The sequence below is a fragment of the Orycteropus afer genome, unplaced genomic scaffold (assembly GCF_000298275.1).
Source record: "Orycteropus afer afer isolate SDZICR_OR568_19922 unplaced genomic scaffold, OryAfe1.0 scaffold00378, whole genome shotgun sequence".
NCBI lineage: Eukaryota > Metazoa > Chordata > Mammalia > Tubulidentata > Orycteropodidae > Orycteropus > Orycteropus afer.
In genome coordinates, this window is record NW_006921965.1 from 584,428 (window position 1) to 597,572 (window position 13,145).

A 13,145-nucleotide genomic window follows, 5' to 3' on the forward strand; every position below is an offset into this window, starting at 1 on the left:
TTTTGTTGATTTTCTCTATTTTTGTTTGTTTTGTTTTCTGCTTTATATCTGCTCTGATCTTTATTATTTCCTTACTTCTGGATACCGTAGGTTTCTTTTGTTTGCTCTTTTTATAATTGTTGGAGCTCTTGAGTTAGAGTGTTGATTTTGTTTCTTTCTTCTTTTTTGATGTGTGCATTTATTGCTATAAATTGACCTCTGAGTACTGCTTTCATTGTGTCCCAAGGGTTTTGATAAGTTTTATCTTCATTATAATTTGTTTCTCTGAATTTTTTACTTCACACTTTATTTCTTCTGTTACTTAGTAGCTCTTGAGCAGTGCATTATTCAGTTTCCACATATTTGATATTCTTTTTCTTGATCTTCCTATTATTGATTTCTAATTTTATAGCATTGTGATATGAGAAGATGCTTTGTAGTATTTCAATGTTTTTTTAATTTATTGAGGCTTCTTTTTTGTGTCCTAATATATAGTCTATTCTGGACAATAATCCATGTGCACTGGCGAAGAATGTGAATTGTACTTTTGTTGGGTAGCATGCTCTGTATATGTCTATGAGACTGAATTGGTTGATTGTGCTGTTGAGTTCTTCTGTATCTTTGTTGAGTTTGTTTCTAGTAGTTCTGTCTCCTCCTTGAAAGTGATATGTAAAAGTCTCCTAATACTATTGTAGAGTTGTCTATTTTTCCTTTCAATTCAGTTAATATTTGCTTTGCATATTTTGGAGCACTTTCATTGGGTGCACAGATATTAATTATGGTGATGTCTTCTTTGTTAATTGATCCTTTTAGCATTATATAATGTCCTTCTTTATACTCTTAGCTTTTTTCCCCTTTGAAGTCTATTTTATCAGAAATGAATATTGCCACTCCTGCTCCTTTTTGGTTCCCATAGCTTGATATATTTTTTTCCACCCTAAACTTTTAATTTGTTTTTATCATTTTGTCTAAGATGGGTCTCTTGTAGGCAGCATATCAATGAGTCTTCTTTTCTTATCCAATCTGGCACTTTCTTTCTCTTAACTGGTGCATTCCATCCATTCACATTGAGCTTAATTAGTGATAGGTATGAATTTATTGCTATCATTCTATTGTGGTTATTTTTTTTTTGTTGTATTGTTGGTGATTTCCTTGTTCCAAATATTTTTCTGTGCTGAGCTCATCAAGTGTTTCTTCTTTTCTCTTCATTATTGTTGGTTTTGTGCTTGCTAAGTCCATGTGTTTTTCTTCTTTCTCAGTTTTCTTTGTTGTTGTTGTTGTTATGTGCCATTGAGTCAGACCCGACTCACAGCGACCCCTCCTTGGGTTTCCGAGGCAGTATCACCATGGAAGTCGATTGCTCAGTTTGCTTAGGAAGTTGTTAATTTTCTTTGTGGTTACCCTGAAGTAAATTCTTATCTCCTTAAGTTTGGAACAGTCAGTTTTATAAAAACATTGCCCTCTCTTCCTCTCCATTTGGAAGTTTAGTAATTAAAACTTTCATTCTCTCTATTTGTTTTATTGCTGGTGTCACTGCAGATTGACTCCCTTATTTCTCTGCATGCATTATTTTATGAGCTTATTTTGAGCATATATCTCTGGTAGCACAGTGCTTAAGGCACCTGACTGCTAACCAGAAGATTGGTGGTTTAAACCCACCAGCCATTCCATGGAAGCAAGACTGGACAATCTGCTTCTGTAAAGATTTACCACTTTGGAAGCCCAATGGGGTATGCTATGAGTTGGAATCAACTTGATGGCAGTGGGTTTGGTTTCTAAGTGGTGAAATCAAGTGTGCTGATTTTAATTTGTTGTTCTTTGTTGTGGGGTCTCTATTGGAAGGACTCTGTTTAGCATTTCTTGTAGAGTTGGTCTGGTTTTCACAAATTCCCATAATTTATGTTTGTCTGAGAATGTCTTGATTTCACCCGCATATTTGAGAGACATTTAGCTGAATATAGACTTCTCAGTTGGAAGTTCTTTTCCTTCAGTTTTCATATATGACATACCATTGCCTTCTTTCATGCATGGTGTCTGCTGAGAAATCAGAACTTAGACTTATTTTTTGCCCATTGTAGGTGAAATTTCATTTTTGTCAAGCTGCTGCCAAGATTCTTTGTCTTTGATTTTGCAGAGTTTGATTATGATATGTCTTGGTGACTTTCTTAGGATCTATCCTGTATGGGGAGCTCTGGTAGCATAGTGCCTAAGGCACTTGACTGCTCACCAGAAGGCTGGCTGTTCAAACCCACCAGCCACTCCACGGAAGGAAGGTTGGGCAATCCTACTTCCATAGTGATACTGCCTCAGAAACCCAAGGAGGGGTCGCTATGAGTCGGGGCCGACTCGATGGCAAACAACAACAACAACAACATCCTGTATGGTGTTCTTTGAGCTTCTTGGACAGATATCTTTTCTTCTTTCATGATATGGGGGAAATTTTCTGCTAGCTAGATTTCCACAGTTTTCTCAGTGTTATTTTTTGCCTCCTCTTGTTCTGATATTCCTATAAGGTGTATTTTGTTTCTTTTCATGTCATCGCATGTAACTATAAGGTTCTCTTCATTTCTCTTAAATCATTGTGCTTATTTTTCTTCATACAGGCTGGAATCAAGGGACATGCCTTCTAGTTGGGAAATGCGTTCTTCAACCAGTTCCAGTCTACTCTTCTGTCCTTCCACTGTGTTGTCTATCTCTGTAATTTTAGTGTTCATCTTCTAGCTGCTTTCAAGATTCTGTCTTTGTCTTTGGTTTTAGAAAGTTTGATTGTGATATGTCTTGGTGATTTTGTTTTGGTGTCTATCCTATTTTGGGTTCATGGAGCTTCTTGAATATATAGCTTCTTTGTCTTTCATTATCTTAGGAAAGTTTTCTTCCAACAAGTCTTCAACACTTTTCTTAATGATTTTTTTTTTTTTTTTTGTCTCTTCCTGTCCTGGAATTTCAATCACACATAAATTATTCCTCTTCATGATACCTCAAATAAATCTTAAGCTTTCTTCATTTTATCTAATTCTTTTTTTCTCATTCTTCCCCAGATTGGTGTTGAGATTTGTCTTCAATTTCACTAATTCTGTGTTTCATTAATTCAATTCTACTCCTTTATCTTTCCAATGTGGTATCAATTTTTGAAATTTTAGTATGAATCTTTTGTATTTACTTCTATTTTCTGCTTTAGCGTGGTTTCTAATTTTCCATTTATTTATTTTTATCATTTTTTTTTTCCTTGTGGAATATTTCTAGAGTTTTATCTGTGTTTTACTTGATTTTTGTCCTTGGTTTCCTTGAGTTGCCTCTTAATCCATTATGCAATGCACTGACATCAATTCAGATCTGACTTATATAGACCCCTTGGGTTTCTGAAGCAGTATCACTATGGAAGTAGATTGCCCAAACTTCCTTCTGAGGAGTGGCTGGTGGGTTGAACCACCAGCCTTCTTGTTAAAAGGTACCTAAATATAATTCCTTATTAGGTAATTCCACTAACATTTCTTCCTTTGGAAGATTTTCTGGCCCGGTACTTTACAATCTTGTTTAAGGCATTACGTCCTTTTGTTTGTTTGTTTGTTTGTATAATTATAAGTGGCCTGTTCTCTTTGAGATATTGCGTTGTTATTGTATTAATTGTTTTCTTTAATTTTATGTTGTCTTGCTTCACCCTGATTTTTGTTTTGTTCAGTTTTAATATATCCAGGCAACAGAGGTGTAGTGTTATGCTAGTCACTTGTTTGGCAGCACTGGGGAACTCACCACCTGTCTCTGGGCAGATTTGGTAGCAGTGGAAGTCTCTGATCACTGATCATGCAAAGCAGCTGAGGGCAAGCTGAGTGAGTGTTAGCCACTTCTGTCATTTGTCCAGTAGTGCTGGAGTGGGTGATAGCACTCAGTCACAGTGGGTGGAACAGCAGGAAGGGTGGGTATGGCTGGGTAGCATCACTGGCTCCTAACTGCTGAGGAAAGGTAGAAGTAAAGAAAGAAAATAAAGGGTGGGATATGGGAGGGGGAGGAAAGATAAAGAAGAACAGAAGAAACAAAGGAAAAGATAATGGGGGTGGGGTGAGTGGCGACTCAAGAAGAAAGAAAAAGAGGGAAAAGGAAAAGAAAAGAGAAAAGGAAGAAACAAAAACAAAACAAAACAAAAAAAAAAACAAGGAAAAGTGGCAAGTGATAGTTGCCAAACATGGCTGCCATGGAAATGTGGCACTCATTTTGTGAAAGCATGCACCACAGGGTACAGAGGGTCAGGGGTATCACTACCAAACACAGAGGTGGAGGGGACAAGGTACTCACTCAGCCAGATTAAAAAAAAAAAAAGAAGGAAGAATAAGGAAAATAATAAAATAAGACTGTGAGGAAGTGGGAGAAAATGAAAATTAAAATAGGGCAAAAGGGAAACAAAAGGGCAGGGGACAAGGGAAGAGCTGAGATGAAGAGAAGAAAAAAAAAGAAAACAGAAAAAAAAGCTGATGCAAGTGTTACCCGCCAAGCACAGCTGCAACAGGAAAGTAGAATTCACTCCTGGAGTACTCACACTGTGGTCTGAGGAGGGTTAGGGGAAAGTGCTGCTAACCCCAGAGGTGGTGGTGGGAGGACAAAAACAAATTAAAGAAGCTGATGAAAACAAAAGGGTGAAGAAACCAAAGAAAATAAAGAAAAGGAAAACAAGCAGGAGAAGATGGAAGAACTAAGGAGAAAGAAGAAAAGCAGCACAGTACTGTTGAAAGTGCCAGTCGCCAAATATGGCTGTGCCAGAGTGAGAACTTTGAACCAAGGAGGGGTGGGACAGGTGCCACAAACCATGTGGACCATGGGGGAGGGGCTCCTGCTTTTCAGGGAAGAGGGAAGGATGGAATAACTAAGCAAAAAGATTAACAACAACAACAACAACAAAAACACCCACCACTGGCAGTGCGGGTGTTTGACTGGCTGGCCGTGTGGTGGGTGGGGGTGGGGAAAACCATCTCTCTGGTCACTGGGTGGTTGTGCAAGGTAAGGAAAAAGGACACACCTCTTTGGTCACCTGATCACCAGTATGGATACTGAGGCAGTCCTAGGAAAGAGGAGCTGGTTATATGGTTTCTGCTCTGATCAGAACACAGCTTATCATAATTCAAAATAGCCATGGAATACTGATTAGCAGTTTACTGCTCCTTTTTCAGTTTTCATTCAGTCTCTACCTCTCATTGGTGTTTGATCTACTTTTGTTTATCCTTTTCTTTGAAACTCTGGGATCCAGGAGTGTCATCCGTACCTGTCTCCTTGTTTTTTTCAAGTCTTTGTTGCTGGATAATGTGTCTGCCTACTCCACCATCTTGGACCTGGAAGCTGTAATTATGACTTTTTTTTTTTTTTTAATTTGTTTGTGTATTTAATTTTTGAATTGGCATTAAATTCACATAGGTCAAAAATTAAAAAAAAAAAATCCATAGAATGAAGTGACTTTCTAAATCTCAGTCCTCCATTCACCCAGTTTCCCATTTTACCAAAAACCAAACCAAACCCACTAACACACAGCAGCCCCATTGGGTTTCCAAGGCTGTAAATTTTTATGAAAATAGATTGCCTCATCTTCCTCCCATGGAGCAGCTGGTGGCTCTGAACCACTGACTTGCTAAGCAATCTGTTAGGCAGCCAAATGCTTTACCCACTATGCCACCAGTGCTCCTTCACATTCTACCAGGTAATCATTATTGTTATTTTCTTGTGCATCATTTTACAGCCTTTCTATGCACATACAAATGAATAAGAACTTATATTTTTATTTTGAAATATTTTCAATCATAAAGGGGCTAAATGTAGGGTGATCACCTGTCCAGTTAGCCCAGGACATTCCTAGTTTTATCAGTGAAAGTACTTTGCCTCAGGAAACTTCTTTTTCCAGTTGCCATTATGGCAAATCCATGTTTCTCAGAGCAGAACCATGCCCCACATGGGTATAATACCTAATTTTGTACAAATATATTACCACTGGTTTCCTCCTAGGTGCCTCAGGGTGGACTCGAACCATTAACCTTTCAGTTAACATTGTTCACACCAAGCCTTCTACATACTGTGTGGCACCAATGTATTTTGAAAATCTTTTTGTATCACTATCAATATATTCTTTATTCTTATTTATAATTGCATAATTTGTATATGAACCACTATACATTTAAGTTCTCTCCAATTGATGAATAATTGACAGTTTTCTTATATTCTTTTACTATAATGAGTAGTGTTACAATGAATTACAAAAGAAAAAAAAAAAAGGGCTGAAAGAAATGGCTTCCATCAAGTCGATACTAATTCATGCCAATCCCATGTATTTAGAGTAGAACTGCCCCACAGGATTTTCCATGATTGTGATCTTTTGGAAGCAGATTATTGGGCTTTTCTTCTGAGGTGGATTCAAACCACTAAACTTTTGGTTAGTAGTCCAGCACTTAACCATTTGTACCATCGAGGAACTCAGTGCAATGAATAGGCATGTGCATAAATGTGCAAGTGTATTTTTAGGTTGTATTCTCAGAAGTAGAATTGCAGGGCAAAAGGGAATATGCATTTGTAATTTTGACAGATACTGCAAAATTCCTTTCTACTGGGCTTGTGCTAACTGGTATTCTCATAAAAAATCATGAGACTGCATGTTTCCCCACTGCTTTAACAAGGGATAGCATTTTCACCTATCAAATGGGCACAAATCTTGAATTTTGACATGCCAGTGGAGGTTTAATTATTATTTTAATAATTATTTTTCAAGTGAGTTGAGCTATTTTTTATAAAGTACATTTTATATTTTCTTTTCTAAGACTTTTTTTTTACTTACCTATTTATTTCTTTTGAATTTTTTCTTTGTGGGAAATATATATATATATATATATATATATAGGTAATTTACCCCAAGTGGGATTAGTTTCAAATATTGGCCTCACTTTATCATTGTGCTTTAACTTTTCTTATTTTTTAAAGTTGATTTTTAAAAGCTTTTATGCAGTCAAATTTTTCAACCTTTTATTTATGCTTTATTGGTTTGGAATCATAGTTAGAGAGGCTGTTCTTACTTAAGATTACAAAGGAATGTCATGTTTCTTTAGTATTTTATGGCTTTATTTTTCACAATTAAATATCTGATTCATTTGGAATTTATCTTCATGTATAGTGGGGTATGGTTCTCAATTATTTTTTTCTTCTGGAAGGCATCCTAGTTGTCTTAGCATCATTTATTAAATCATCTATCTTTTCCTCACTGATTTGAAATGTTACCTTAACCAGAGACTCAGTTTCTGTATGTATTTAGGTATTTTTCTGAGGTTATTTTAAAATTCATTGTTCATAGTGCCTAAAGCACTTGACTGCTGACCAGAAGGCTGGTGGTTCAAACACACCAGCCACTCCTTGGAGGGAAGATGGGGCAATCTACTTCCGTAGTGATACTGCATTGGAAACCCAAGGAAGGGTTGCTATGAGTCGAGTCCAACTTGACAGCACATAACAACAAAATGTATCTATTTACATGTTGTTCTGGTGGCTTAGTGCCTAAGGCACTTGAGGACTAACCAGAAGGCTGGTGGTTCACATCCACCAGCCACTCCTTCAAAGGAAGATTTGGCAATCTACTTCCATAGAGATATTGCCTCTGAAACACAAGGAAGGTTCACTATGAGTCAAATCCACTCAATGGCAGTGAGTTTTTATCTATCTGTTTATGTGCAGTTATCATATTGTTTTAATTACTGTTCATAGTTGCCATTGAGTCTGTTTTGACTCATAGCAACCCTATGCAAAACAGAATAAAATCCTGCCAAGTTCTGCACCATCCTCAGAATCTTTGCCATTGGTTTAATTAGCAAGGCTTTATTCAAGGCTCGAAACAAGTTCATTCTATCTTGACACTGCTGAGAATTTTAATTTCCACCCTTCGAAACCAAAAAACCAAACTCACTGCTGTAGAGTTTATTGGACTCATAGCGACCTTTCCTTGAGTTTTCAAGGTGGTATATCTACAGAAGTAGATTGCCCAATTTTCCTTCTGAGGGGTGGCTGGTGGGTTTGAACCTCCAGCCTGCTGGTTAGCAGTCAAATGCCTTAGGCACTACACTACCAGTGCTCTCTAGGACTGTATTAAAATGCAGATTGTGAGTCAGTATATTTGGAGTGGAAATGGACAGTCTCAGGGGTGGGGTGGGGCTCCAATTGGAATGAACCTGTTCAAAGCCCTGCTTTTTATTTTAATGTCTGGTAAGACAACTTCTATCATTGCTGGCTCCCTCCTTCAGAATTTTTATGAGTGTTCTTATGCTTCTCTTTTTATATGAATGTTAAAAATAGGTAGGATGTTTAAAATATCATTAGTGTATTTATTGAGATCCTTTATGCAATTTACAGAGAATTGAAATTTTTATATTGAATCTTTCAAATTTTAAGTTTTCTTAAGTGACTTTTAGTAACCTTTTAAAAGTTTTCTGTATATAAATATTGCACAAGTTGTTGTGTTTTAAGAACTTGCTTTGATTCTATTATAATTATATCATAAAATTAAAATTATAATGATAATGGTTTTGCTATTAAGATGGATCTTCTCCAATATATCTTCCAACTTGGTTATTGCTTGGGAGCTCTGGTGGCGTAGTACCTAAGGCATTTGACTGCTAACCAGAAGGCTGGTGGTTCAAACCTACCAGCCACTCCTTGAAAGGAAGGTTGTGTAATGTACTCCATAGAGATACTGCCTTGGAAACCCAAGGAGGGGTTGCTATGAGTCAAATCAACTTGACGGCAGTGAGTTTGTTTTTTTGATTTTAGATATATCATCATACCAACTGCCGTAGGGATAGATTCATCTTCTCCTTTCCAAATTTCATACCTCTAGACTTTCTATTGAGAGAAGTATTTTGTCAAATAGTAGTCATAACTAATAGCTGTATATTCCTATTTCATTATTTATTTATTTTCTAAGTGAGGGATGCTTGTTGAATGTTGTCCAGTGCCTAGTCACCTAGTTTGGAAATGATCATAGATTTATATTCTTAGGTCTAATAATATATCATATCATACTATATTAATTTCCTAGTATTAAGCCTTATTGCATATCTAAGGAGCCCTGATGGTGCAGTGGTTAAAGCACTTGACTGCTAATTGGTGGTGGTTCAAACCCACCAGCTGCTCTGTGGGAAAAAAGACCCGGCATTCTGTTTTCATAAAGTTTATAGCCAATGAGGCAGTTTCACTGTCGTAAGATCACTATGAGTTGGAATTAACTCAATGGCACACAACAACAACAACAAGAGCAGTAAGGAGATGGTTGAATTTCACATTGTGCTTCAGAGCAAGGATGCTGGGTCAGTGATTGGAAAAGGAGATAAGAATATTAAGGCTTTTCGTATGGACTACAATGCCAGTGTTTCAGTCTCAGACAGCAGTGACCCTGAGTGCATACTGAGTATCAGTGCTCGTATTGAAACAATTGGAGGAATTCTGAAGAAAATCATTGGTACTTTAGAAGGGGGCATGCAGTTGCAATTACCCACTGCAACCAGCTAGTTCCCACTCAAATCTGATACTGTAGAATGCTTTAATTGCCAACATATAAAGGAAGCCACTGACTGCAGTTGATTCACCAGAGTCTGGTAAGAGGACTCATTGGGGTCAAAGTGCTATAATCAAAGAACTTCGAGGGAACACTCAGGCAACAATCAAGCTTTTCCAGGAAAGCTGTTCTCATTCCACTGGCAGTGGCATTCTTATTGGAGGAAAGCCTGATAGGGCTGTAGAGTGCATAAATATCAGCTTTGATCTTATATCTGAGTCACTCTTCAAAGAACTTGTGTTTTTTGATCCCAATTTTTATGATGAAGCCTATGATTATGGTAGTTTTACAGTGATGTTTGATGAACATCCCATGGCATTTCCCATGCAGGGAAGAGGTGTTTTTGACATATTGTCTCCTGATTGGGGTAGGTGCTGTATGTCTCCATCTGGAAGAGATTATGATGATATGAACTCTAGTCAAGGACCTCCTCCACCTGGACAAAGTGGCCAGGGTGTAAAAGAGCTCAGAATCTCCCTCTTCCTCCACCACTTCCACCTACAGGAAGAGATCTAATGACAGAAAAGGGAGGCTTGGAGATATTACGATGGTGTGCTGATGAAAGTTGGCATTCGGGAACAGATCCATGGAGCCCATCAGAGTGTCAGATGTTTGTGAACCACAGTGTGGATCTGGATATGATTACTCCTATGCAGGGATTTGTGGCTCATGGTGATCTTCATGGACCTATTATTACTACACAAGTACTGTCCCCAAATATTTGGCTATATTGTTATTGGCAAAGGTGGTTAGTGGATTAAACAAATCTGTGATCAGTTTGATCTGTGATCAAAACTGATGAGCCTTTAGAAGGGTCTGAGGATCAGATCATTACCATTTTAGGAACACAGGTCCAGAAACAGAACACACAGTACTTGCTACAGAACACTGTGAAGCAGTATTCTGGAAAGTTTTCCTAAGACTAGTGAAAAACTGAAGGAGTCCTATGTTCATTTTTTTTTATTTTTTAAATCTGCTTCCATTTAAAATGTCGACATTTTTCTGCTTCACAGTTGTTCTGCATCTGAGGTGTAGTGAAATCTTTGCTGTTGAAAGATTTGTAATGTTTTATTTCTGTACAAATGGGGGTGGGAGTGGGGAAGAGCATGAAAAAACTAACACTGAAATTTTGAAACAGCAAAAGAGTGAGTGGATTTTATTTTTTGCTCATTGTTAGTGGTTTTGAAAAAAATCCCTCCATGTAATTTTTGTGAACACCTTGCTTTTGTGGTCACTGGAACATCAGGGTTGGGGGGTAGTGGGGCAAGGAGGAAGAATAACGATAACAATAGTCCACATGTCCCTGGCATTCTATTCAGAGCAGCATGCAGAATGCAGTGCTCTGTTGTAAGAAATATTTTATACTTTTTAAAGTAAAGTTAGTGAACAAAAAAAAAAAAAAAAAAAGAGAGAGAGAGAGAGAGACTATGATAAGGCTGTTAGGGCTGTGGAGTGCACAAAGATCAACTTTATGATGCATTAGATCAACTTCTATCACGCATTAGAAAAGCTGATATATAAACAGCCAAATCGTGGTGAATGTTAAGAAGGGATATGGAATGCAGCGTGAGCACTGGTTATCTGTATCTCATTCATGACTAAGGGAATTTGGGAAGGTGTGCAGAAAAGAAAAGGGGTGGGAGGAAAAGCTAGGCCCCAAGCCCCCTAGAGACAGGAAAGGGAGAGAGCAGGAGTGGTCTCAAGGACCTCAGCACTGGCAGGATATCCAGGTTAAAAGGAGTGGAAGGCAAGGCAGGCCCCAAGCCCCCTAGAGCCAGGAAAAGGAGGGAACAGCCAGGGACCACAGAGTGGTAGATTCCAGGTAGGAATTAGGTGAGGGGAGGGTGCAGAGGTTTCAAACAGCTAAGGTAGACAAATTTTCTGTCAGCTTGTCATCCTGTGAGGCTTGTACATTGCTATGAGGCTTGAGGCTGTGCCACTGCTGTTTCAGACACCAGCAGAGTTGCACATGGTGCAAAGATTTCAACATAGCTTACAAACTAAGTCAGACTATGAAGAAGGAGGAGGCCATCAACTTCCCCAAAATTGGCCAGGACAAACCTTATGAATAGCAAATAAACACTGCCTTATACATCACTGGGTAACTTTATGAGTAGCTTGGAAACATTTTCCAACACAGTGCCAATCCAAGTTTCCTTGGATTGGAAGGCACTCAATATAGGACTGGGAAAGAGCTGCCTCATCAGATTGAACAAACCTTAATGATATGGATAAAGTAAATCTTTCAGGACCTCCATGTGATGATGTGGCATGACTCAAATAGAGGAGAAAGAGCTGCAAACATCCATTAATAATTGGAACATAGAATGTATGAAGTATGAATCTAAGAAAATTTGAAGTTGTCAAAAATGAAATGGAATGCATAAAGATTGATATCCTAGGCATTAGTGAGCTGAAATGGACCAGTTTTGGCCATTTTGAATCAGACAACCATATGATCTACTATGCGGGGAATGACAAATTGAAGAGGAATGGCATGGCATTAATCATCACAAAGGGTGTTTCAAGATCTGTCCTGAAGTACAATTCTGTCAGTGATAGGATAATATCAATACGTCTACAAAGAAGACCCATTAACACTACTATTATTCAAATTTATGCACCAACCACCAAAGCAAAAGATGAAGAAATTGAAGATTTTTATCAACGTTTGCAGTCTGAAACTGACCAAACATGCAATCATTATGTGTTGCTTATCACTGGTGATTGGAATGTAAAAGTTGGAAAGAAAGAAGAATGACCGGTAGTTGGAAAATTTGGCCTTGGTGACAGCAATAATTCTGGAGATTGCATGATGGAATTTTGCAAGACCAATGATTTATTCATTGCAAACACCTTTTTTCAACAATACAAATGGCAAGTATACGTATGGACTTTGCCATATGGAGAACACAGGAATCAGATTGACTGCATCTGTGGCAAGAGAAGATGGAAAAGCTCAAAATCTTCATCCAAACAAAGGTCAGGAGCTGATTGTGGAACAGACCATCAACTGCTCATAAGCAAATTCAACTTGAACTTGAAGACAACTAAAACAAGCCCACAAGAGCCAAAATATGACCTTGAATTTAGAGACCATCTAAAGAATAGATTTGATGCATTGAACACCGAAGACTGAAAACCAGAAGAATTGTGGGAAGACATCAAGAGCATCATCCGTGAAGAAAGGAAGAGGTCATTAAAAAGATGAGAAAGAAAGACCAAAATGGATGTCAGAAGAGACTCTGAAACTTGCCCTTGGGTGAAGAGTAGCTAAAGCAAATGGAAGAAATGACAAGACAAAAGAGCTGAACAGACAATTTCAAAGAGCAGCTGGAACAGATAAAGCCAATTATTATAATGAAATGTACAAAGAGTTAGATAATCAAAAGGGAAGAACACCTCAGCAGTTATCAAGCTGAAAGAACTGAGGGACAAATTTAAGCCTCGAGTTGCAATATTGAAAGATTCTATGGACAAAATATTGATGATGCAGAAAGCATCAAAAGAAGATGGGAGGAGAGGCAGGGCAAGATGGCGGACTAGGCAGAAGGATTGCACAGACCCTCTTCAACAAAGAAAAGGGAAACCAATTAACACA

The 13,145-nt window shown here is 38.0% G+C and overlaps 1 pseudogene; it reads left to right on the top strand.

Moving 5' to 3' along the window:
- The first annotated feature begins 4,159 nt into the window (after positions 1 to 4,159).
- On the top strand, positions 4,160 to 10,464 carry LOC103207581 (annotated as a pseudogene).
- The last annotated feature ends 2,681 nt before the right edge of the window (positions 10,465 to 13,145 follow it).